Below are 25,086 nucleotides of genomic sequence, written 5' to 3'. Positions count from 1 at the left end.
TGCTTGTGAGGGATTAGGCCAGGTTGGCTTTTTTATTGTATTTTATTTTTTATTAATAATTGGAAGGGCAGAGACATCTCCCAGAGCTGTGATGACAGAAGGGGCCTCAACTGCCATAGCTGTGTATGGAATCTTTGTCTTCTTGGCCCCATTTAAATACTTAACTAAAAACTCTGTGGATTATAGGGGGATGTGTAAGCTGACATTGGGGCTGGCTGTATTTCTAACCCTTCTGTACTGGTGTACCTGTTGGCATCTGTGATTGAGGAGGAGGAGGATTCTGTAGGAGATGGAGGACTTCCTGCAGGAGCTACAGAGGGTGGCAGCGATCTATGTCAGAGGGCCTTAAAGGAGGAGACAAAAGCAAGCTGGTTGGTCCTTGCTATGTGGCTGTAATTCAGTGGTATGACTGTGTCTATTTTTCCTAGGTTTTCAAGGATGCAGGGTGGTGGGAGTAGCAGGAGATGGAAGATCGATATAAACTGATAGATCCACTTCTGCCCTGGCTAGCTTCTGTAAGACATGGGTGAAACTGAGCTTCAAATGGTATGTCCTACCTTGTTCTGGTGAACTACCCCTGTGCCATAGTTAGTGCTGTGTTGTAGGAATCTGTCCTGTGACCTGCTAATATTTGCAGCAGGTGAAGGCAGAGAAGCATGGGAGGAGCGGGAGGAAGGAGAGAGGCAGAGAGAGTGAAAGCAGAAAAGGGAAGAAAAGAATTCCCCCTGAAATGTTGATCCTTGTTTGGTTTTTCTGGTCTCCACTGGACAGAGAGCCTGCTGAGAATCTCGGATGGCCTTGACTGCCCCCTGTGGTGGCCCTTGAGGACATCTGACCACATCACAGCCTACTCAGATAAGGGAATGGTCTAGGCATGTGAACTTTCAGGGTTGTGCTAAACATGGACCTGCCCTACCTGCTACCCGATGACCTGCTGATGTGTCTCACACTGGAGTACAACATGGCACATTGTGGACTCCAGAATCTATCAGACATGATGGCAGCGTGGCAGACATCACAGAGCAACCATTCCTTCTCCTTTCTTTCCCTGGGGTATTCACCCCACAGGCTCTCCCCTGCCTGCCTCACCTGCCTGCAGGCTGCACACAAAGACACAAAGTGATTGTGTATTTGGTCCTCTTACTGCAGATCCTAACCTGCTGAGCACAGTCTCCTGGCTGCTTTGCAAGATCTCTGTGGGAGGATGTGTGTTATTGGGGAAGCACCAGGAGTGGAACTATAGTGTGGCTGCTCACCCTTGGTGACTGAATATGATGCATGACTTTGTAAGGTTTCGGACCTGTTGGAATATGAAGGAGGGAGGAAAATGAGGGGAAGAGTTATTACTGTGTTTGGTTGCTACAAGAGCTGCTCCCTGTCTTACATTCCAGAGAAATGGAAATGTCACAAATTACATTCCTTTTTGACTGTAGGGTCATTATAGGGAAGCCTAGGAGGGTTTCATTAGTAGAGTGTGCTGTATGTATGTGTGCTTGGTCACCAAGGCCTCAGTGAGAGATTAAGTTGAGTTTAGTTAACAGCAAATACAAAAGTGCAGGTGTTACTTAGTCCTTTGTTTAGCATGAGATATTCCAGGTGTTGCATGAGCTCTTGACACTCGAAGTCTCTCCTACTGCTTGGAACATACTGGAAGACTTAGCAGAGGTGCAGCCTGCTAACTACTTCAGATGCTTGTGTCTCCAGTAGGGTTTAGAGAGCATTGGGTGAGATTGGGTGGATCTTCTGGTTTCGTTTCATCCACAGGGAATCTTTTGTTCATACCAAAAATCATTCTGTGTTTTTTTTTTTTTTTTTTGAAAATCAGTGTGCTGAAGTGGGAGCAATAGGGCATTTCCTTCAAAATTGGACCAGTGCTGTGAAATAAGGTGCAGTTTTAGATGCATCTATTGAGTCTGTGACTTCCCTGGTGCCTTTGATATTATGATGGGCTCTAGTGTTCTTGTTGGACTTTCCTTGTTGTTTTTTTTCAGCTTGTCATAATTGGGGCAGGTGCTGGAGGTCTTATTGCAGTCTTAATTTTTCTTAAAGAAACTATTTTTGTAATTCATGTGCTGGAGTTGATTATCTTGGCTGCAGTATTGCTGTCCTGGAAATGACCCCCTTGGCTGCTGGTTTGGATGTGTCCTTTTGAGTCTCTGTCTGTGGCTCCTGTGAGGAACCAGCTTTTCTCTTTGGAGGAGCACAATGGAGGACTGTAACACTGAGAAGGGTATGTGAGTGACTCTGTCTGTAATTACAAACGGATTATGCCTAGGTGTACATTGCCCCTGAGGCGGACAAGATATATGTGGTCAGTTTGACACCAGAGTACTAATAGAAGCACAGAAGAGGTCAGTTTGGGCATAGCAGAAGGAAGACTGCCAGAGGCAAAAAATAGTTCATTCAAAATATGTGTTTCTGGACAAACTTTTCTTGACATGTTCATTCTGGAATTCGTTTAATCCCTTTTTAAGAAGGGATTGTCCAGTTCATGAAAAGTGGACAATTTGTCCAAAAAAAGTCATATAGACTCTTTTTTTTAAAAAAAAATCTAGGATATAAGAATAAATATGATATGCTTTCCCATTTCCCCCAGATACACTTCTCTTAAGCAAACCTTAAGTCTGGATTTCTACTGTGGTGGCTGGTATTTTTGTTTAATAACCAGAGAGGTTATTTGGTTGATCTTTCTCTCTAAGATTTTGAATGTTTTTGTTGCTTTGGAATATCCATGATGATAAAGAAATTTTATTTGGTCAGTAGAAGAGGTGGTGGCAACAGTAAGAGAATTTCCTTATCTTGTGAATTTTGTAGGACTGAAAAGAGAAGATTCTTCAATTAGAGCTAGCTGTCTTCTTGGTTTTTTTTTTCAGTTTTCTACAGAAGACTGAAATGAAACCATAGCTGATCGGGAAACATTTTAACCAATAGAAAAAAGTAGTTCCAAACTGGACAAAAGGACAACTAGGTGGATTTTCTCCGTTAAAGCCCTTCAGTAACTTGCTTCTTAAAACTATAAATTTAATCTGAAGTTAGTGGCTTCCATGGTGCAATACTGATGCAATGCAAGATCTGCAAAGATAAATATACAAGAGTCAGTCCAAGATTGGTGTAACTGCACAAATTTTAACTTGAAAAAGGCCTGTAATTTTTAGTAAATTGCTTTTACCTCTCTAGAAGGTTACTGACTAAAGTGATTTGCACAGTATGTAAGTAGTAATACCCTGCCGCTAACCAAGCTTACTCATTTGATACAGACATGAGCACTGAGCAATTGCTGGTAATGTTTTGCTTTATGAAGCCCTTCAGCTGTTGTTGTTTGGTTTTAGGATTTTGCGGAGAGACAGAGAGCTGTCAATATGTGGGTAGTGCTAGTTGGAAAGATAATTGGAAAGTACGAATGAGTGATGAGACATGTCTGTCCGGTAGATCTATCTTTTGATAGAGACAGTTTGGAAGGAGGGCTAAGTCCTTCAAGGTTGAAGAGAGAAAAGTTTCAACTCGTATGGAAAGGTCAGTATTTTACCAGTACCTTTTCTTCCCTCTCTTCTCGCCCCAGCCCAACTTTTGCTGTTTTGATAAATGTTACCAAGGGATCAACATAATCAAAAAAACTAGCATAACCCAAAAATGTAATAGAAATGCAGTTAGAGAACAGGTATCCTTCCAGAGCATTGAGCTGAAAATACTGTTAGCTTCAAAATACAAGTTAAGAAAGCCCTTCTTCCAATTTTTGTAGATTTAATAAACATCTCTTAAATAACTATTTTCTATTTGCTTTTTGATGAAAGTTTACTACAACTAGGAGATGCTTCACTGAGACAGTTCTGGTTTTCCTGTCTCTGAAGTATCTCTTCCTAAGCAAATAAGCTGCACTTTTGATAATATGTACCCTGCTCTAAGTACAGACCCTTGAAAATAAATCTTCAGGTAGTTTGCCTAAGATCAGAGGTAGGAGGCTGTTGGGGTAGAGTAAACACATTAGAAGTAACAGGAAAGGAGACTTTGGGGCAAGAATGTGGTAGCTATAAGGAAACAGAGTGAGAAAGAGATATTTAGTCTTTTATTATTTTCATATATGTGACCCAAGCTGCTGCTGCTGGTTACTTGAACTTTTGTTGAAGTATGGTATGTTCTGGAGTTGGGGTTGTGGTTTGATTTTGTTTTTAATAGGTAATCTACAAAGCATCTTGAGTTTTGTTGAGGTTTAGGCAATTAAAGATTCTTCAAGTTGGCTGCTTTTGCATGAGGCTAAGGTGTTGCATGTAGAGTGGTAAAAGGTTACACTCAGAAGTTTGCTTCCTGTTATAAAAACACCACTTTGAAACGCTGAGGAGCCGTTATTCTCTACACAGTGCTAGCCCTTAGACTTGTATGGTTTGATGAATGGTTAGGCATGCTATTTGCAACACATCTGTGTTTCATTCACCTAGCTGAGATCCATGAAGCAGACTTGCCAGCAGAATGTATTTTCTGGTAATGCTTCATCAGAGATCGTGCGTTTTTTCAGATAGACATAAAGGAATAAATATAGAATAACTGAGGTGCTAAAAATACCACTTGCATTGACGTCTGCTTTTTTCTTTAAAAGAGACCTTTTGGATATTTTGCAAGATGCTTCATATCTGCTCAGAATCATTTTCATTTTAGTTGCAGTGATTTTGAGAGAGAGAAGTCAGCTGATCTTAGAAAATAGCTTATCTTGATTTGATTTAAGAGTGCGATTTGGGAATAGAACAGATGCCGAGGAAGAGACTTGATGTGGATAGTGGTGTGAGAAGTTGGTTTAATTACTGCAGCTGTAGAAACTGAGCACTTGCAATCTCTGAGATTACAAGACTGCTCAGCTCTTGCATTTATGGAAGAAAGATCTTAAATATGTTGGTCAAACCCTAAGATATATAATGGGTCTCACTGGAGAGATGGTTCCACGATAGGAAAGCTGCTTGTGTGAAAGGGCTTCATTTGCAGTCAAAGATATAGTAATTCTGGCATCCTTCTCAGAGTGAGATGGGGAAATAACCTTCCAAAAGATCTCTAATCTTAAAATGAGATTTTTTCAGAGTAAGAGAATGATTTGCTTGAAACAGACTTTGAAGTAATTCTTTATTTGCAGATAATCTGCAGCGGACAGGGCTTCTTGCACATAGTTAGCCACTGATTATATTCTGAGTAGTCTTTCCAGATCTGTGTTGTGAGAATGAACTGGTGAATCTGTGAATAAATTTAAATTGGTTTAAGATTTGGCTGTTACTTTGGCGCCTTGTCACGTAGGTTCACCTGTCAGGTACAACTTTAGCTTTTATTAATTTACTGCCCCATTCCTTTATTTGCAAACTACACATGCACTTCAGTAGCTGGAAATGGTGAGATGAGCCAAAGCGAGCGCCTGCCATCTGCAGCGCGCTGCTGTCAGAAGGCCTGCGTATGCTGTGATGCTTGGGGAGGATGGGTTCAGGGCTTTTTGGCCTCTCGCAGAGAAGACAGCAGCTGCTAGCTTAGAGAAAACAGAGTTGGAGGGGACCCAGGAGGCACGTTAGCCTCTCCTTATGCTTCAGTCGTTCCTGGCAGATGTTAGCCTCGGCTTCTGACAATAGCTTCCCTCCCTCATCCCCTTTTTAATTTATCTTTCTGGGTGTAGTTTGAGCCTCTTGAGCACCGGCCTGGTATGGACAGGGAGAGCAGACTCTCCCCATCTGCAGCCCATTGGGCATTTCACTGTTGGGGCCACGTCCCCTCCCAGCGACAGCCTGCTCTTCTGCAGTCGAACGGGGGGGGGCACGTTGCGCTGCCTTTCGGCTGGGGCGGCTTGTCCTTTTGAACTTAATAGCAGGTGTAACTCCCGCGTTAGCCGTAATAGTAGCTGGCACCTTCTGCAGTCGCGCCGGCCTGGCGTTAAGTGGGGCCCGCAGGTGCCGCTGGCTGCCTGGGGTGGTGTGAGCAAGCGGTCTGGTGAGGATTTCCTCTGCCTGGCCTAGCTGGAGCAGCAGCTGGAGCAGGTTCCTTGGCTGACTACAGGCAAGATTAATAAAATGCTCTGTACTGTCACCTTTTGCTCGCAACTGTTTTCTCTCTCTTTGACTGTGCCCTCTTCTGTTTGACTTGGGATATTTTTTTCTTCCTGTTTTTAACCTCTGACACAAAAAGCAGTTTAGTCTTTGACCAAATCCAAGCTAGAATGATGTAAAGATAATGCATCCTGTCAGGAATTACATTGTTATTTTAGATTATAACCAAGTCAAGCTGGATCAGGCTTTTTGAAGTCTCTTTTTACATATATTTCTGATTAGTTAAAAATACTATGAAGATGCTATTAAAACTTTCCTTCTTGTTTATGCAAGGAAAAAAAAGACACTACTTCAAAGGTCCAGTGCACAGATTTTTCTGGAGAAGATAAACTAGGACTTCACTCCTGTGCCATTCAGGTCTGAAAATAATATTTTTCTTTTTTTAAATTGAGTGTTGGTCATTGTTACTTGGAGAGGCATATGTGGAATAGGTCTGACTTTATTTTCTGGGATCTTTAAAAGTTGATGTGTGCAAACTTATAACCTGGTTCATTGTTAGTTTTGTGCAGAAAGACAATATTTTCAAGCATATGCATGTAACTAGTCTGCGAAGAGAAAAAAATGGTTTCACTATTAATGAATAAGAATATTTTTCCCAGTGTACAGCTATGTTTAATTTTCCTCTCCTTGTTTGTGTTATTGAATGAGATGTGATAACAAATGCAGCTAATTTTTCACCACTGCCACCTCAGAGCTTATGCAACAATTTAGAATTTTAAAACCTTTCTTAGAAGGCTTTTATTCTCTTAATGCAGCATGCTAAGGGATTCAGGCAGGGGGAATACTTTTGACTAGTTGTACACGTATTTTATAGTAAGCTGTTTTTTCAAAAATGCTACTCATTTTGATTAATGTTCTTAACCAGATTGCTGCTCCATAACCTTTTAATTTCACTCATATTTGAATTTTGAATAGTGAATAAGCAGAAGCATTTGTGGTCTAGTCTTGAGAAATAAAATAACTATCGAAATAGTTGCCATATGAATTTCTGCCCAGTGCTAGGATGCGGCTATCTCGTGTTGCAGTTTGCTTGTGCTAGTGCTGATAATAGTAGGTGCTCTGCAAACAGCTTGGAAGCTTGAAGGCTCTCCAAAGTGAAGGCAGACGATCAGGTGGACAACAACAGGGCTGATGAGGAGCAGTATGTGAAAATACTTTGACTCAAGCCTGTTTGATTCACTTGTGACCCTGGTGGCAGACTCTTTTTGACAGGGGCTTGATGTGGATTGTTTGTGAGCTCTGGGAGAGCTTGAGTCTCCATCAGAGTTGGGGGCAAAGGGAAGCAGAGGAGACAAAAGATGATTTACTACTTAGAGTTTTAGCAGGGGCTTTGTGATCTTGAGAACTGTTGTGTGGTTGATCTGAGAGTTCCTGGCTCAGTCATCTGGCCCTTCTTTGCACTATTTTCCAACTTTGCAGGTTGGGAAAACAGCACTTCCCAATGCTGCAGCAGGGCTGTGAGGCTTGGTGCGTCCACGACTCTCAGAGGATACCCTCGGGGGGACCGCGGTTCCCCTGTAGAGCTAACGTTGGAGGGACAAGCTGGCATTTCATGCCACCTTCCTGGATCTACCGAGACTACGGATAAATCCCCTTCAGAAAAAGGGAAGCCTGTCTGGTTTTCCTAGTGAAACACCTTCTTTGTGAACCTTTGGTTTGCCCCAATCCCTGCTAGCCTCAACGAATGTGTAGCAAATGCTGTAGCTAGTGCAGAGGGTGGCACAACAGCTCTGTTGCTTCTGTGGGACCCCTGTCAGTACTGTGAGCAGAGACCTCACCAGGGAAACCAGCTGGTCCAGGGTGTATTGTGCACGCAGAAAGCACCACGATTTTTAATCCTGATATGGCCAACACTTTAAATTAAAAAATATAAATATACATACATATATATATATATATGCATTATAATATTACATATATTTTAACTTCTACAAATACAAGACCCATAAATGAAAACTTTTTGCAGACACTAGCTGGAATTCTCAATTTCTGTGAGGTTACTCTTTCATGTTAACTTTATCAGCCCAGTGAATTGATAAGAAAATGATTAATTTGGAGGATCTGGAAAGTCTGCTTGTGAGACATGAAGCTTAATGATCAATTGCCTCTCATTAGTGGGTAATTATGGAGAATTGTGCTTTGAGTTCTTTTCTTTTTTCTTTTTTCTTTTTTCTTTTTTCTTTTTTCTTTTTTCTTTTTTTTCCCCCAACTGAAGGCCATTTAAAGACCTACAGTCTAAAAGCTATCAATAAATCTACAGCACACCAAATAAAACTTCAGAGCAATGGGAGGAATGCTTATGCAGGCTCAGCCACACAAGAGCGGTTTCACACTGAATTGGACCTGGTGTTTGAGGCAGGGCAGAAGACGAAGAAGACAGAAATGCATCATAATGAAAGGAACGTGGTGTTGTGAAGTTCAACCAGAGAACCAGAGGAAGAAAACAAGGATGTTTGCTTACTTTTCTTTTCTTTTTTTTTTTCTTTTTTTTTTCTTTATGGATTTGAAAGGTGAGAGAAGGAGAGGAACTGTGAAATTAAGATTAACCCTTGCCCTCTAGGTAACTCCTGTGTATGTTTTCCATATTTCACAGCAAGTCTTATTGCTGCAGTATTTAGATGCTGAACATGGCACTTAGGCCTATTATAGAAAAATGTACTTGTTCTAAACAAATGCATTCTTCCAATTCTTAAAGTAAAAGAAAAATCACTGGAGTTACTATGGCATGACAGACTTTTGTTACACACTGTGGTAGAAAAACTTGTGCTTACAATAAAAAACTAATTTTTTTTTTACAAAAATAATTTAGGTGTTCTTTACAGCCCATTTCTTTCCAGAAGCCAGTTTAGCTAATTCTTTATTTTATGAAGCATGTATAAGCTTGGATCAGCATTGAAGGCTTATTCATAATTTATGTCATCAATAATCCCAGCTAAAACTCCTCTGTTGCAAGCACTGCCAAACACTGGGAAATTTGGAAATATAGCCTGAGCATACTCAGATTTCCCTCTTATCCTTCCTCTTTTATGCTGCCTTTTTCTAGGCCTTTAATCAAGATTAAATCATAACAAGAAGTAACTTGTCTCTAAGAAATTGCAGATAAATGAATAGCTTTCTTGGTAACAAACTTCTGAGTTGTAACTTGGGTAACACTTTCCAAGATAGGTAACACTTAACTTGATTCCAAGATGTTCTGGTACATTTTTTTAAGGCAGCTGTGGTTTTCCCAGTTTACCTAACATCATATGGCCAAGGCTTCCTTTCCTGTATTTCATATTTGAAAGCCTTCCAAAAGCACAATAGTACTATACAGGCATCTGAACTGGCTTACTGCGGATCTGCCCTCTGTCTGGTGCTGATCTGTTTCAGGTAGCAGAAGCTTTATAGCTTCTTTAACCAGGAAGGATTTAACCTCTTCAGCTTAGACCAGCATCCACTAGTAAATCTTGCTACAGTGATCTCAGACGTTACATGCTTCTTCAGATGTTACTAGCTTCTGGCATTACAGAAGGGGTGATCTACAGATGCTTTATCCCCAACAATTCACAGCTGGGAACTTCTGGAGGAGCTTTTGTCTGTTTGAAAAAAAAAAAAAGTTCAAGGAAAGGTTATGCTAAGAACCCACCATCATCAGGGGCTTAAGCTAATGTATTGAGTTGTAAACAGAGACAGCTAAGGTGCAAGCTTGTATTTCAGCTAAAAAGCAATAATTCTACCAGAAGAGTGGGACAAACAGGTGAGGGCAGTAACATCTTAAGCTCCCACAGCTGGATCTGCCAGAGGATTGGAGGATCGGAGCAGTGTCTCCATAGAAAGCTCAGAACAGATGGGCACAACTAGTCTTCTGCTGGTGCATAGGCTCCCTGTGATGTGTGAACAGAAAGGTTTGCAGAGTTACGAGGTCATGGATACTTTCCTTTGCTTGACTTCTGCTCATCTCTTTCCCATCTTACAGAGAGGCTCAAAAGGTGGAATGTTTTGGTTACAAGTAGCACTGGAAAACTGAAGACTATTTGTCTGCTGCAGAAGTCTCATTTCCATCTTAGAGATGGAGAGAGTCTGTCCTTGGTACATCTAGGTTGTTATTCTGGCTGGCTTATAACAGATGCCTTAAAGAAGGATTTACAGTCAAGTGGTTAGTATTTGCTCTGTCACATCTTTACAATTTCTATTTCTTCAGTTAATGTCTAGTCCCACTTCCCAGCCTCCCCATCCACCTGTAACATCCATGGCAAGGAGGTTCATAATTCAGTTATGTTTTATGGGGAGACAAAACTTCCTATTGTTTGTTTTGAACCCTGTTGAGGTTTCCCTAGTTTTTCTACTGTGACTAAAGACTTGTCTTTCTGAAAGTACTTTTAGAGTCCATCATTTCCATTTATTATTAAGGAGATAGTTCGTAGGGGTTGCCTTTCTAAGAAGGTGATGGTCACAATAGTAGGATAGTGATAGAAGGGAATTTCCTGAAGCCCTTCTGTTAATACCTGTACAACTCAGTAATGACATGGTTTTGGCATGAATTCAGTTTTATATCTAGGGAGAATGTTAACTTCTGATTAAAATACCGTGTCAATTTTTATTTTTATTTCATTTATTTATTTATTTATTTATTTGGCCTGGCTACTGTTCCCCCTTCAAAATTGAAAAACTAACATATGGAAGGTAGTCTTTTGGGAATGGTCTGAACTGTAGGCCAAGCATTTAATTAGGAGATTCAAAGATGTTGTTACCTTCTGCCTTGGGAAGAAAACTAACCAAAAATGGATTCAGTAGCTTAAAGAAAAAAAAAAAAAAAAAAAAAAAAAAAAAAAAAAAAAGGGCATGAAACTTTCCCCCATGTGATATGGTGCTGAAGACAGAAGCAGATGGATACAATTGAGTTCTGTACGTTCTAAATATTGGAGTGCTGAGAATATTTTTTCAAAGCTGGGCTATCAAAGTAGCCAATGGAAGCGTGATTTTTGAGCTCTTCATATTGAATTCAATGTAAGATATTATGCAAGAAAGAAACTGCATAAGCACATAAGTACACACATTTATATTTAATTGAAAGCCTTTTTGAAATGGAAAAATATGTATGTGCTTAAATGTAAGTGATTGTTTATGCACAATGTACTGCCTAAATTCATTTGTTCAGTCTTGGAAGACATCAGAAAAGCAGTTCAATATTGTTTTTGGCTTCCAGTTTATGATTTTTTAAAAGTAATTTCAGGGGGAAATGAGGATCCTAAATTGGAAAAACTTTTCTCTTATACTTTAGAGCTCAAGTATTTCTTGTGCAGTCACCAGCACAATAAAAAGTGTCAGGCCAAAACCTGCTTTCAAAACTTGTTCTCCACTGCCATTCTTTAACATGGAAACAAAAATTTAGAGTTTCTCCTACCAGTCACAATATTTCACTCCAAGACTTTTGATCTGGGTATTATCAATGTTAGCAAAATGTCTGCAAGGGAGAAGCTATACATACACAGTGAATACATACTTGTTCTAAGCAGCAGCTTGGCTTGTGTGGTGCAATTTGCTGAGCTACAGCATGATTTGTTTTACTGGATCTACAGCTTTCTTTGTTGTGCCACACTGGGAAATAGGATTAAATTCTTTTCTGTAGCTTGCTGAGCTTTTATAATGTGCACTTTATATTGCCACACTTGCATGTAAGGATTTTAATATAAATAAAATTACTGATACTATCTTCAGTTAAAGGATATTTTTTTGCCTTTTTAATTCCTACCTTTCTGGGAGAAGAGTTAGTCATTACTGATTTGTCATGAGCGCAAAGATTATTATGAATAGTCTTCTCTGTAAATCTCCCTCCACCGCCACCCCATAACCGACACACTGTGTTCTGCTTTCCCCTATCAGCACTGAGAGCCGAGTGCTTTTGGCAATGGTTTTACAGACCCTTCAATGAATATTTAGATGGAACAGCTATGAAAATGGCTGGAGCAGTAAAAAGCAAGAGTTGCATCATAGTGTGCATCTCGTGTGGGTGAGAAGGGCATCCTATATAAATAGCTTTACTTCTTTCATTGTTGTCAATGAAAGTTTCTCCTGGAGGCCTGCTGTTCTGATGGTTGGGTTCTGGCCTAACTTTATTCCAGGCCAGCTTATACCGCTTTGTTTGTGCTTCGACAGTGGTTTTAGCTCAAATACTTTATATCCCTTCCTCGGGCTTATCTTTACAGTCCTACAGGGAGTCTTTTGTTCAGCTGTATGTGCCAATCTCCATGCATGCTGGAGCTCCTCTTCTAGACTCATTTTTATTTCAAGTATCTCCTGTTTGAACATGGGCAGCGTCTTCTGTGCAATATTCCATATGGGGTTTCAGCCCTTTTGCATACTTCCCCATCTCTACTGGAAATGTTTCTCTGGATACATCCCAGGATCATACATGCATTTTTCACACCTGCATCCCAACCATGACTTAAGACCATTTGGGCTAGGGTCAGTTTAGCAAATCCAAGTCCTTCTGCTGCAGACACTGATGATGTCCCAATGTCTAGCATGAGCTTGTTTATTTTATATAAGTGACTATGCACTATATTTTAGCAATTTTATCCCACTTTTATGACTCCAGCCTTTACAGTCATGTGGTGCTTAATATACAATAACTCAATGCACTCTCATGTTGAAATTGCTTCCTGACATTGTCATCAGCTGCCTTCATTATTTTGTGCATGCAAGTAGTTAATCAGTTACAAACAAACAAACAAACAAAAAAACCCCACTGATTTGGGTTTTTTTGGAGCATTTTCATTAGTAACTTCCCAGTGCCTATAGGTTTTTATTTCCATGCTGCCCATTGCTGTTTCTCTTGGGGAGGATCCTTGTCAACATTGCAGTTCTACTACCAGTCTCCAACTTCACGTGCTTAAATAATATGTAATACCTAGTGATATTAACTTAATGTTTGCTGAATATCCAGATAGCTGAGACTTACTTTATTTTGAGTAATCTCCCTTTGCAAACCTGTGTTTTATTATGTTCTGATCTCTTTTTAACTTCATGTCTTTATTCTTCTCTGTCAAAGTCTTTGCTGAAGTCTCGTGTGCTGTTAATGTGTTCATGAGTTCTGTCATCTTTTTATTTTGGAAAAAAAAGTATTAGTATTAAAATATTCAATTATATTTATATCTTCCACATTTTGAGAGGTAGTTTTCTATTGGTTCAAAGTAGTTGAATTTATATGAGCATTGAGCAGTTGTGTTTTGTTTTTGTTGGACAATTTCTAAGAGAAAGACAGAATTGTAAAAAGAGTTGTATCTTTTGAAGTTGTGTGTCTGATCATTCATTTTCCTTCCCTCTTATGACAGAGAAAAATAATATCATTTATTCCAAAAAAACAATGGATGTGTTTTGACATCAAACTGGCCTTGAGAAGTCTGCCAGCCCAGGTGGACTAGCAGCTAGTGCTGTTAACTGGGTACAAACCTAAATCTGAGGTAGACCATTAGCTTACTGAATAGCTAACTAGTTTTGCTGGTACAGTTTGGTTTCAAGAGCCTGTCTACACAAATTTGTCTGAGGGTGGTCACAATTAAGCAGTTCTTGAACAATGTTGTACCAGGGATGAACACATAAAGTATGAACTTAGATGACTGGTCTTTATTTCTATTCTTCTGATGCAGATATTGGAAAGATTTTTGCTAATGCACTTCCAGTAGCAATTATCTATTGGAAATTATCTCTGAGAGGTATTTTCCTGTAGATCTTATATCCTAGTTAAAACAGTAGTAAATGAAGTGAAGAACATCTGTTGTAATGGCTTTTAAGATAACATATCAAATGATCTTTTAACTTTGCTAGAAGCAATGGTAGATTTCAGAAATGCAGTATATTAGCTTTTGTGACACACCTGAATTATTGTGCTGATGTTTGAAAAATTCTTTAATTTGTTATTTTTGAGAAAAATAAGTTTGCACTCTGATTTAAAAAAAAAAATCTTCATTTATGTTTTTAAAGTTTGGAAATTTCTGATAGTTTCCAGCAGAAAACTGCCATAGCATAAGGCTTCTGAAATTAGATGATGTGCTTTAAAGAAGCCAGTTCTATGTAAAGTACATCTCTAATTACTGAGACTAAATTATTTGAAAAGTGAGCTTTTTTGAAGTAAATCTTCAGTTCAGTAATTCTAAAATTAAATAATAATTAACTTAATTACTCCAAGACCGTAAAAAACTGCTCTTAATAAAGTACAGGATTGAAGTGTGTGTTTTAAGGGAGGATAATTTCATCAGCTTCATTTTCAAATAATTTCTATCAGGACAATGTTTGTAGGTAAAAGAAACACCTTTTGTTATCCTTATTAGTAAAGCTGGGAAAAGAAGACTAGTTCTTGGGTATGAAAACCCTTTCTCAAATCTGAATAGAAGCTGCAAACTTCAGTACTAAATATAAGTTGAGTACATTTTCATTAGGTATGGGCCAATTGGACCTTCTGAAAGAGTCAGTAGATGGTACCCTTGGAGAAAAGCGTAATATTGACACAAGGAAGACAAAAAAAGAAGTTATTTCTCATATGAAAAGAGAAACACGGGTAACTTTTGTAAGAGTTTAAGAATTTATGATATAAGTTAGCAACTTTGTATGGTTTGCATTGTATTTTTACAGTGCAATTTTTTTACATATTTTTATCTTGATTAATTGAAGAATAGGAGGGATTTTTTTTGTCTGTAGGCAAATAAGAAAGCAAATTTCTTGAAACACAAACAGTGGCACTTCCCAGGTGGGAGGTGATGGAAAGTCTCCCATTACCCTGAATGTTGCCAGGTGCCAGATGTCTTCTGTGGTCCTGTTGGTAAGAAAGAAATCTTTCCTCTCATCCTTGTATTTGCGCTTTGTTTGTAGCAATAAGATGCTACTAGAAAAAAACTGAGGGTGCAAATCCATTTTGATTCATAGTCTATGATCCCTATGATTTGCTGGGCAAGAGTCAGAAATCTCGCGCTTTTGGAATTTAATTTGGGGACAGAGTCTGCTCTTCAAGTTGATGTTTGCCATAACGTTTGCTGGTGCCATCTTGTGAATGCTGTATCTGTTAGTAATGATTGCGGCAAAGACTAACCACAAAGAAATCTCTAGAGGACCTCATAAATTGTAAACAGTCTCTTTCACATGCACCCCCCACCACGCACATGTGTAAAAGGGGAAGTGTGGCCTTACAGTGCTTTCAAAGACCTTCTTGCAGAATTCTTAGAAATCTGAATGCTGATTCAAGAGTAATCTTGGACTACACTTTATTTTTTTAAAGTCCATAATTAATAAGTCCATTAATATAAATGGACTGCATTTAATTCAGATATCTATAAGTTTTTTCCAATAACCAGATAGGAAAATGTTGTGCTAACGCATCTGATTTGCTTTTCTTTTTGCCCTTTTTTCTTGTCTTTGCTAGAAAAGGTGGCAGCAAAGGGGGAAAGCTGATGAGACCCCACTGACACAGCAATAGGACAAAGTTTATCAGGACAAGATTTGAAGATTTGAAAACCCCAGAATGGCTAGTATCAAGTATTGATATCTTAATGATGACTTCATGGAATCTTAGTAGCTGTTTTTATAGGAAAGTAATTTAATCTTGGTGATTTTACCAATATCAACAGTGCTGGTAACCATTCAACATCTGTTATAGGACAAGTAGTCTCCCAAGAAACTCTGATTTCTGTGAGATACTTCTCAAAGCTCTAATTCAGAGTGATACGTATTGGACCAGCCATAGTTTATGTTCAGAGCATGTATTCTAACCCCATGCAAAGTTAGGCCCATTCTGAAGCTGAACATTTTTTGCTGTAAGGAAAGTTAAAATATTTACCCAAAGCATGTTGAGTAGGTAGATAACCACTTATTGTACCTAAATCTGCTTAGTATTGACCAGGTGCAGCTCCTGAAAATAGCCTTATTACAATGTCTTGGTAACCAGCTGCTTTCAGAACTGGTTTTGGTGAATGTTTTTGCCTGGGCAATGCCACAGAAATACTTGAAAACTTCAGTTCTTATGGCTTTGCTGTTTTGTAGCTTATTACTCAGTTTATATGGGTGCAATCTTATTTATTTATTTCTTTATTTATTTTTGTGAAAGGCTTGAAAAGACCATCAGTGTGAGTGTTACCAAGAACTTAAATATGTTAGGGAGCAAGATCATATAAACTATGCAAGGCTTTGAATTTTCAAGCTCTGCTTCTATTGGAAGAGAGAGAACTTGGGCTGCTTGTACCCTGCCTGTTGCTAAACCTTGTGCACGTTCTCCTTGTGCAGTGAGTGCTGTCTTTTATCTGTGGTCGATACAGCCTACAAGGAAGAATAATCTGGAAAATACATGTTCTGAATGAAGTGGAGGGCCATACTGGAAGCTGCATGACTTGAATAGTCCCATGAATAATTCTTTCAGCCTTCGCTTTCTTAATTGCTCAGATGAATCCTGAGTAGGTCGATAGATATTAATATGGGTCAGAGAAATTTTACTGAGACCTTTTCAGTGCGCCAATAGATACTTCTTATGCAGAGCAAACCTCCACTTTAGGAACCATTGCACAGCTGGTGCACCAGGCACACAGTCAGAGATGAGGGACTGAATTCTGGGGAGACTAAATTGTAATTTCATTTGGTGTAGTCATTGTCCCTACATGTTGTGGCTTATCCATAGGCAGAGAGCTTAAAGCTACTGTCTGCTGCTATTGTCCTTTCTGTGTATCTTCATGAGGGAATTTCTCTTTCTTAGGCTTGCCAGTGTGATGATTTGTATCAATTTTCAGAAGATTCAATTTTAATATAAATTTAACTGGAGGCTACAGCTACGGGAGCTCCTGCAGCTTTTTGACCTGTTTGATTTGTGAATGTTACAGATATGCCTGCTGGGGAGGGCTGGGGCTTAGTCTTTGCAAGAGTGATTGGGGACATAAAGATTCAGCAGACTGAAAAAACAGCTTACAAAAGCAGTGATGGCAGTCACAACCTCAAGAATTTCCTATAAAGTTCAAGAAAGGGGAAATGTAAAGTACATTAGAAAACCATTTAAAATTTCTGTTTTCACATTTAATTCGCTGCGGTAGAGCCTGTGGTTGCATGTTGCTTAGAAGCCTATAAGAGAGAGGCCTCTCTTCACTGGTGAACTGATACTCTGAAAAGCTTCTGACAGGGATATGCTCCCTGCCCTTAGTCTGATGTGGCTTGATTTTAAGCCAAGAGTCTATTTTGCACATGTAGGGAAGTAATATTTTCCTATATCTATTTTTACTTGATAATGCAGTGGCTTGGGATATTATGAAAATGAGAAAGGACTAGTTCTGAGTTTCCTTGTTAGTTTAAAAGCATATGAAAAGGCTTTGGTCTGTTATATATGTATATTATAGCTTAGAATATTCTTGTGTAAGGTGGAAAATATTGCTTTGAGCTTTTTTTTTTTTGTCTTTCGCTTCAGCACATCTTCTCTAACTGTTAAGCCTGCACATAGCACATAAGAGGGGGCAACAGAAGGTGGTCAACTCCCCATGTTTATTTGGAGGTGAGTGTACCAGCTATATTTTATGAAGCACTTGATGCTCAAAATATGTGCTACTCGCTTCTGTTCCTCAGCAGGCTTAAGGAGAGGAACAGTCTTCTCAGATGATGCTGGCTATGCTTGGACCCAGGACCAGCACTGTTTGGTCTTGCCAAGGTGGTTGCTGCTGCAGGCATGCACAAGGACCAATTCTAGCATGGAGGAGGTTTAGCTGATGGAAATAAAAGATACATAATTTGGGTCTCTTAGGCACTGAGCAAGCGGCTTGGTGGTTGCTGCTCCTGAGTGGTATGTAAGCACCTATTCCTAAATCCTAATTTAGACTCTAAAGCTTTGTCGTGAATGTGGTCCTTTAGCCTGTGAGATGTCTAGCGTAAGGCTTAACTTTAATTGAGTTTGCTGTTAAAGCCTGTTTCCTTCAAAATGTATACACCAAGGGGCTGAATTATGCAGGACCAATTTCACTTGTTCAACCAACCTTTGATTACCGATTGCCTATTAGGGATATTCTTTTTGAGAGGAAAAAATAATCCAAACTAAAAATGCTTATAAAGAAGCTACGAAGGCAAGTATTGTTGCTCTTTAGTAATCACTTTCAAAATGTAATTGTTGCAGTGGGAGCGATTACATCTATGTGTGATCTAAGTTTTAAAGTTTAAGTTTTAAAGGCTTGCATTCAGGACTTTTGACAGGGTTTTCCAAAGCAGCAGAAAATACAGATGGGAATATGTGCATGTTTTCTCAACAGATATTTTGGCATGGTATTACTGTGCTTTATAAGCAATGTCAGCTTTGTCACAAGGGTACATTTGCCCAAGATCTGTACTCTTATTCTCACTTTTTAGAAAGAGTCTTTGGTTTTTTTGCTGTGGTTTTGACGTTCAAGTTTAATTGAACAGCTAGCCAGCTGCCCAAGAATGGTTTGGCCTGAGACTGAGGAGTTGGAGGTTGTGCAGCTGTATGAGTTTCTAATTGAAAAAGGCTGGCAAATAACGGATGCCTCTCTAAAAATAGACTATCCTTTGCTCCTGAAGCAACATTAACAAGAGCAGCAAAAGAGAAGCAAGTTTAGTGCAGTGTGAACAGATGAGGCAGTTACTGGGCTGCTGTGGCAACAGTTATTTTTCCATGATGAAGGGTGAATGTACCTTTAGGAACTCAGTGCATGCCAGATGCGTAGCAGACAACCACCAGAGTGGTTGCTCAGCGGCACTGAGTACCTGCCTGTTGTGGCGTGTTTTGTGACTCCCTGTTGGAAGACCGACCAGGCAGATGATGCTCTTTCCCCTAGCTTTATGAGCTATTGCCCTCCTCAGTAAGGACTCATCTGGATACTTTGGATCTGTATCACAAGATAAAATGTCAGAGCAAAAGGCTTAAGATGAATAAGCATCTTCCTTTGTGGTGCTTTTTTTCTATACTAAAAGTATAGCAGTTGCCACTAATTGCTGTCTTGTATATCCCAGAAGCGAAATGTCTGCACTGTTTGAGACTGCACACCAATTTAGTGATGGGGTATTTGGTAATAGACTTAGAAACCAGTGACGTGTACTGCTCTGTTAAGGCTATTCATTCCTGTGTAGCCACTACTATCTATTCTTCACCTTTATTGGGTTAACTGTTCCTAAGCAGGCCTTCTGAAATGATTTATTTTCTCAAGACAAAAAAGTCCTTAAAATTCTGAAGAAAAATGTAAAAGAAAAAAAAATCTGTTGCATGTGTTTTATATCTTGTTTGTATAGACTTGGGATGGGGAATAGCTATAAAAATGGTTATACAAGCAAACCTCAGGAGAGGACAAGCTTAAGTGTGAGTTAAGAGTGAGCCTCTGGTTATATCTGGGAGTGGCGACCTGTGAACAATCAAACAACACATCTGGATGATCTCAGTTGCCTGGAAGATGAAAAAGAGTAATGAATTTAGCAACAAAAGTATTTTTTATTAATGCAGCATGGTTGGATTATTATAGATGCTTCCAAAATATGGCTTATCATGGTAAAGTTAAAGGAGTTTAAATAGAGTGAATCGGAAAAGAGGTAATTCATGTTTAATGGACTTGAAAGTGAACAGCAGACTGCAGACCCAAGAAGCAATTATATGTTGCTAAGTAAATAGCATGAAGATTCTTGTTATATCTGTATCTATATAGATATAGATATCTATATATATATAGATAGATATATCTTGTTAGATATATATAGATAGATGTATCTATTTCTCCTATCAAGATAGACTATCTTGATAGGAGAAATATTGATTCTTTTACATTTAGTTCTGGTGATTAGACCAGTCTGTTTATTTTAAATGAAGCTAGCCTGCTTTGCTAGACTTACTGTCTATAAATGTGTTCAGTACTAACACACTGCACTGAACTGTAGGCAATTTTTAATACCCTTGAATACCTGTTTTTGGAGCATCTAATTGCAGATAAGCTAAGGTTATTCTCATGGATAAAAATGAATCATAAAATCATAAATGCTGCTTCTCAAACCATTACTTTTCCTGGCTGAGGAGCTTTTGAAGAGCAGTGTCAAGCTAGGAGCAATGACATCCAGAGTTTGAGCATGGCTCTTTTGAATGTGAGGCTTTGGTACAATAAGCACCTCTCTTATGGTACAATAAGCACCTCTCTTATTAATATAGTTTCTAATTCTTCGAATGATGGAGAGCAATTTTTGACTTGACAGTCCAACTATTCTGAAAAACTGAAAGCTCTAATAGAAATGGGAACCTGCTTTTATAGTAATAATTTCACATAACATTTCTTTCAGCTCTTTATTACTGTGCTAAGTAACAGAAAATATAATCTGTGCTCTAGTTATCTTGTGTGTCCCCCACAGAAGTGTAAAACAATGTTAAAAAAAGAAATCCATGCACACGTTCGCTAATCTGGTTTGGAGGCTTGGATTAGGTGAGTCGGAGAAATCTCTCACAGTTGGATTAGTCTCAGTACCACAGCACTCATAGTACTGTGAAGGGACTTACGGTGTCAGTATTTTTAACATCCTTTCATCTAATCTAGTTTGAGCTAATTTACATGAGATGATGATTTTTTTTTAAAAAAAAAGAGCATTCATGCAAACTTTTGTGCTTTTGTGATCACTTGTGGAGTAGCATTCATGCAAATTCAATTTCTGAATTTTGCTGATGCAAAGAAGGCATGCATTTCTAGTGGGCTAGTCATTTTAAGCATCCCTACAGCCTTCAGTAAAAAGATATTTAGGTCATCTCCCTCTCAATTACTGCGTTAAAAGCCTGCTATTCAGGGGAAGCTAAACAAGTGGAACTGAATTGTGAAAACAACAATCAGCCCTGGATTTTTGATCTTTTTTGGCAGTATCCTTCAAGTGTGTGTGTTACCATAGAAGGGTCTCTGGCCCTGAAGAATTTGTAGAGATATGAATTAACTATATACCACAAGAGGCTTATTTATCAATAGGATGCCAAGCTACCGGGAGATGGAAGCTTTTAAGAATTGGGAAGAGCTATAGCTATTTCTTTGCAGTCTTTCTCCCACATGATTTGAAAGTGGATGGAGTGTTTGCAGAACAGCTTCTGCTCAGCTTCGCAGCTGTTAACCAACAATCAGCTGAACTATAGTCTGAACTATAAATTAACAACAAACTTTCCACATCTAATTTAATTTTCTGAACTGTATTTATACTGTATTTATAAATTGGGTTTGGTTGTAATTTAAGATGACTTCAACATGTGCAAAAAGCATATGTTCATGCACAGAGTTCAACTTTGCATTCAAAATATGATCTCCAAATTTGTGTAGGAGAAAAGAATTTTTTTCCCCACTTGCAGCAACAACATTATTGATATTCATGCCAGAATGGGCTAGTGTAATCATCTTGTCTGAGAATACAGAACAAAAACTTTGTCTAGTGTGTCTGTATGTGTTTTTGCAATCTATGTGTTTTGAGCTGTGCCCTATCTTTTCAGAAAGATATCTGGTCTTATGAATATGCAAAAAAGCCATCTGACCACAAAGATAATTATTAATTCAGATCAATAACAACATTGTAAAATGTTTGTTAGTGAAATCATCCAAAAGAAGTATAGCTGTTGTATGCAGATAGGAACATGCTGCTGGTGATAGGAAAGAGAATAAAAGTTGGATTATGTACAAGGAAGAATAGAGGAGGGTTGGTGTGGATCGCTGTCCTTCTGTCCTGCGCTACCTTTCTTGCTTTGTTACCATTTGGATTGTAAATAGCAGATTGTACACACCACTTAACAAAGTAGCATCACTTTGCACGTAATCCTCCTCTGCAGCATCAAATTCTCTAGTACAATTTAGACTGCCATTTCAGCTTGCATGAACTGATTGAGAAGCTCTCTGGGTTCTGTACCTGCTGTTGTTCCAAGCCAAATTTCTCACCTTTTATTCCCTCCTGACTGTAAGCAATGGGGTTTTGTCTTAAGCTAAGTGACAACTAGTCATCCAGCAGAACACCTACCACTTCTGCTTTTAGAATTTTTACTTCTCTTTTGTCTCCCTTGTGATTGAGCTCTTCCAGAACTAAATACTTCAGAACAACAGCTTTCGTGTTTCCCTCCCTTTTGCCTTTCCCTCCCTCTCTCCCACATGCCTCCCACCTCCCCCCAACTTAAACGCTTAAAAATTTTCTGGTGGAAGTGTACATTTCCTCTGAAAAAAATGTCTCGCGTCAGACATCCTTGTCTGTATAACAAATGTCAGTTTACTGACAATAGGCTGGTTATTCTTGTCACAGACCCACGAAGAAGCCTGCAGAATGTATGTGACAAACAACTGGCATCTGTTCTGCTTCTGAATACTTCTGGAGCAGCCTTTCGCTATTGCTAAGTATGCTGGTAAGCTATGAATGATTAGGAGTTTGAGTAGTATGTCCTTAGGGTGAATTGTATCTTTGAGTGAAATAAGGTGCATGCTCTTCTGTGGAGTTTCTTGTTTTAATATAGCAGAGCACTGGCAGGGGAAAGCTTTCTTATTGTCTGTCCTCTGTTTTGAAGCTATGACTTTCACAGGGTACAGATAGTTCTCTGTTGCCATCTGGGACCCTCTCTTTATTGTATTTGTTTTTTTTTTTAATTTATTTTTTAAGTTTTTCTATCTTTGCATTTCAGATAGTGGTAGCAAGCACCGGAGCAGAAGTGTAAAGCATGAGTAAGAAAGGTGAATGTTCTGAGTCTCATGTTGTCTTGGCCTCCCGTTAGGAGGAGGTCGGTTTGCAAACGTGCAGCCCTGAGAACCAGCTTCCCATGCCATTCAGTGGAGTGGCACTGCTGCTCATGTGGTCCTGGGGTAACTAAGAAAAGTGTTATTGTAGATGCAGTCATAGAACAAGCTTTATTGTTCCTGTTTTGCAAAAAGCAGTGCTTTATACCTAAAACTGAAAGCAACTCAGCAACTTCTTGAAAGACAGACTTTCAATTTCTTCCAAATTAATAAGTGGTGTGTCAAAGAAATGCTTTGAACTTGGGTAAGGATTTGTAGATGCACATACAGTGCTTATTGAAACTTCATTTAGCAGCAGTCAGAACTTGTGTCCTTGTTCAGCTGTAGCATATTTGTATGTTGACAGATATGTCCTAATTGGCTCTGTTTCTCATAGTTGAAAGTTGATTTTGCATAGTCCTTCCATACAGAAAGCAAAGGATGTCATCCATCTTATCGTACTTAAAAATCTAATCCATGATCATCCAAGAATTTTCTTTATCCCTTATTTTTCATCCCTGTTTTACAGGTAAGGAATCTCTATCACAAACAATTTTCTAGATGCACATAAGATGAAGATAACTCAATTTTTCTGCCTTGGTTCCATTTTTATATTCCTCCTCCTTTTTCAGCCACAAACAATTTTGTGTGGCTGAAAGCAGACTTTTGGATGGGTCCCTAAATTTTACAATTCTGTGCTGTAGATGCACTCCTGAAATTTCTTTTGTAGTTTATTTGAATACAAAAGATGAATTCCCAGCTTCTTTTAAAATTCAACCACCTGAGCAGAGGGGATTGTTTTCCGTAGTCTTAGACGTGAGTAGACACTATTGAGTTTTTTCTTAATCATCAGAGACTAAGATTGGCAACACTATATAATTACATAACATTGATTATTTTACACAATACAAGAGACCTATTATTCAGAAATCATTTTGTACTAATGGGCTTCTGTTAGATAACTTCTTTCTGTTTGTTATATAAGGACTAGTATTATAGAATCATTGTTTGAATACCAGCCTATAATTTTAGAATAGATTTTATAATAGAAATACCAAGTAAGCCTTGTTCTAAGTATAGGCAATTTTTGCAAATTCCTAATTAAAAAAAAAATGAGTTTTTTTTGTAATTGCTGCTTTGCTTTGGTTTTCATTTACAAAATCTTGATGGTCCTGTGACCAGTCACATACCATCGTATGCAATTTCTATACTGAATATTGTGATCTGGAAAAGTATTGATCAGCAATCCTAGAGACTGTTGGTTTGGCTTCATCTACTGAAACACTATAGGCTAAGTACCAGTTTATGGATTGTGCATGCTTTGAAACCTTCTGTCACCTCTGAACTATGTATGTGTTTTGGTATCTCAATTTTTTGTTTTGAAAATAAAATTTTGTATTTCTAATTGAGAGCAAAAGCAGTATGGGCAGTCTCAAAATAAGACTGGGGAGCACAATCAGTAAAAATTCCCTTGGAGCCTGTAAAAACTGCTTATTCCCACAGAAGGAATTCAGTTGCAAGCCATCTCCTCAACTTGCAGAGATGCGGACAGTAGTAAGCCTGTTACCCATGCAACCGCTTTGGGGACGTGGTTGAGTTGCAGGTGAGGTTGGAGGAGTGTTTAAAATACCCTCAGACTTTGCCTTTTGAATTTGCCCATAGGGGGCACTTGAAATTTTCCTTTAATGCATGAATGCTGTGATGTTGCTGCCTTGCTTGAGATGCCTGTTTCTTACAGGCCCAGATCCACTGGACCTTCCTCTCCAAACTTCCTAGAACACGTCATATTTATCGTGTATGTGTGTGCCTCTGGAGTTCCACTCAGCTCTGCTGAATTTCATGTCAGAGAAAATCTCTTAATTTAACTGTGATTTCTTTTCTTTTTTTTTTTTTAATAGTTCTTGACACATACCCCCCACACTATTTTGGTCCATGCTTGCAAATAATTCCAAATACTGCACATCTCTGATTGTAAAACTTCATTCTTAAGTGTTTTTGTAACATCTCTTTCCACTTGAATAAAATCTCCACTTAGAGGGCAGTCAGGGATTTAGAGGAGTTAGCAAGCATCTCAGTAGCTTTCCGCAGTGTTGCTGCTAAAGTCTGGTGAGAAAATGAAAACGTTGGGTCGGTGGCTACCATTTTAGTTTTTCTGTGGTATTTGAGCTGCACTTTGGATTTTGTTTCCTCTGGTTCCTTTTAGGGGCCTAAGTCTTCCCTCGTGAGTATCAGCGGTGCCAGTGAAATAACTGTATTAATACAAGGAGCTGTAAAATTGTAGATGAACGGAAATAACCGTGCTCCTCCACCCGACTTTT

At 38.9% G+C, this 25,086-nt stretch overlaps 1 protein-coding gene across 2 annotated transcripts in view; it reads left to right on the top strand.

The window, feature by feature from the left end:
* The first annotated feature begins 524 nt into the window (after nucleotides 1-524).
* The window catches only part of AGPAT3 (1-acylglycerol-3-phosphate O-acyltransferase 3), a 70,166-nt gene continuing 45,604 nt past the window's right edge, over nucleotides 525-25,086 (top strand). Inside the window, exon 1 of one of the 2 annotated variants that reach the window (XM_085297931.1) lies at nucleotides 525-546. The gene's annotated coding sequence lies outside the window, so the exon portion shown is untranslated. Of the gene's footprint in view, nucleotides 547-22,319; nucleotides 22,405-25,086 lie in introns of those variants that run through there. The other variant, XM_085297930.1, reaches the window with a different exon arrangement.

The sequence above is a fragment of the Rhea americana genome, unplaced genomic scaffold (assembly GCF_003343005.1).
Source record: "Rhea americana isolate MKP2758 unplaced genomic scaffold, rheAme1 scaffold_132, whole genome shotgun sequence".
In the NCBI taxonomy this organism is placed as follows: Eukaryota; Metazoa; Chordata; class Aves; order Rheiformes; family Rheidae; genus Rhea; species Rhea americana.
This window is presented reverse-complemented; position numbering and strand designations above follow the sequence as displayed.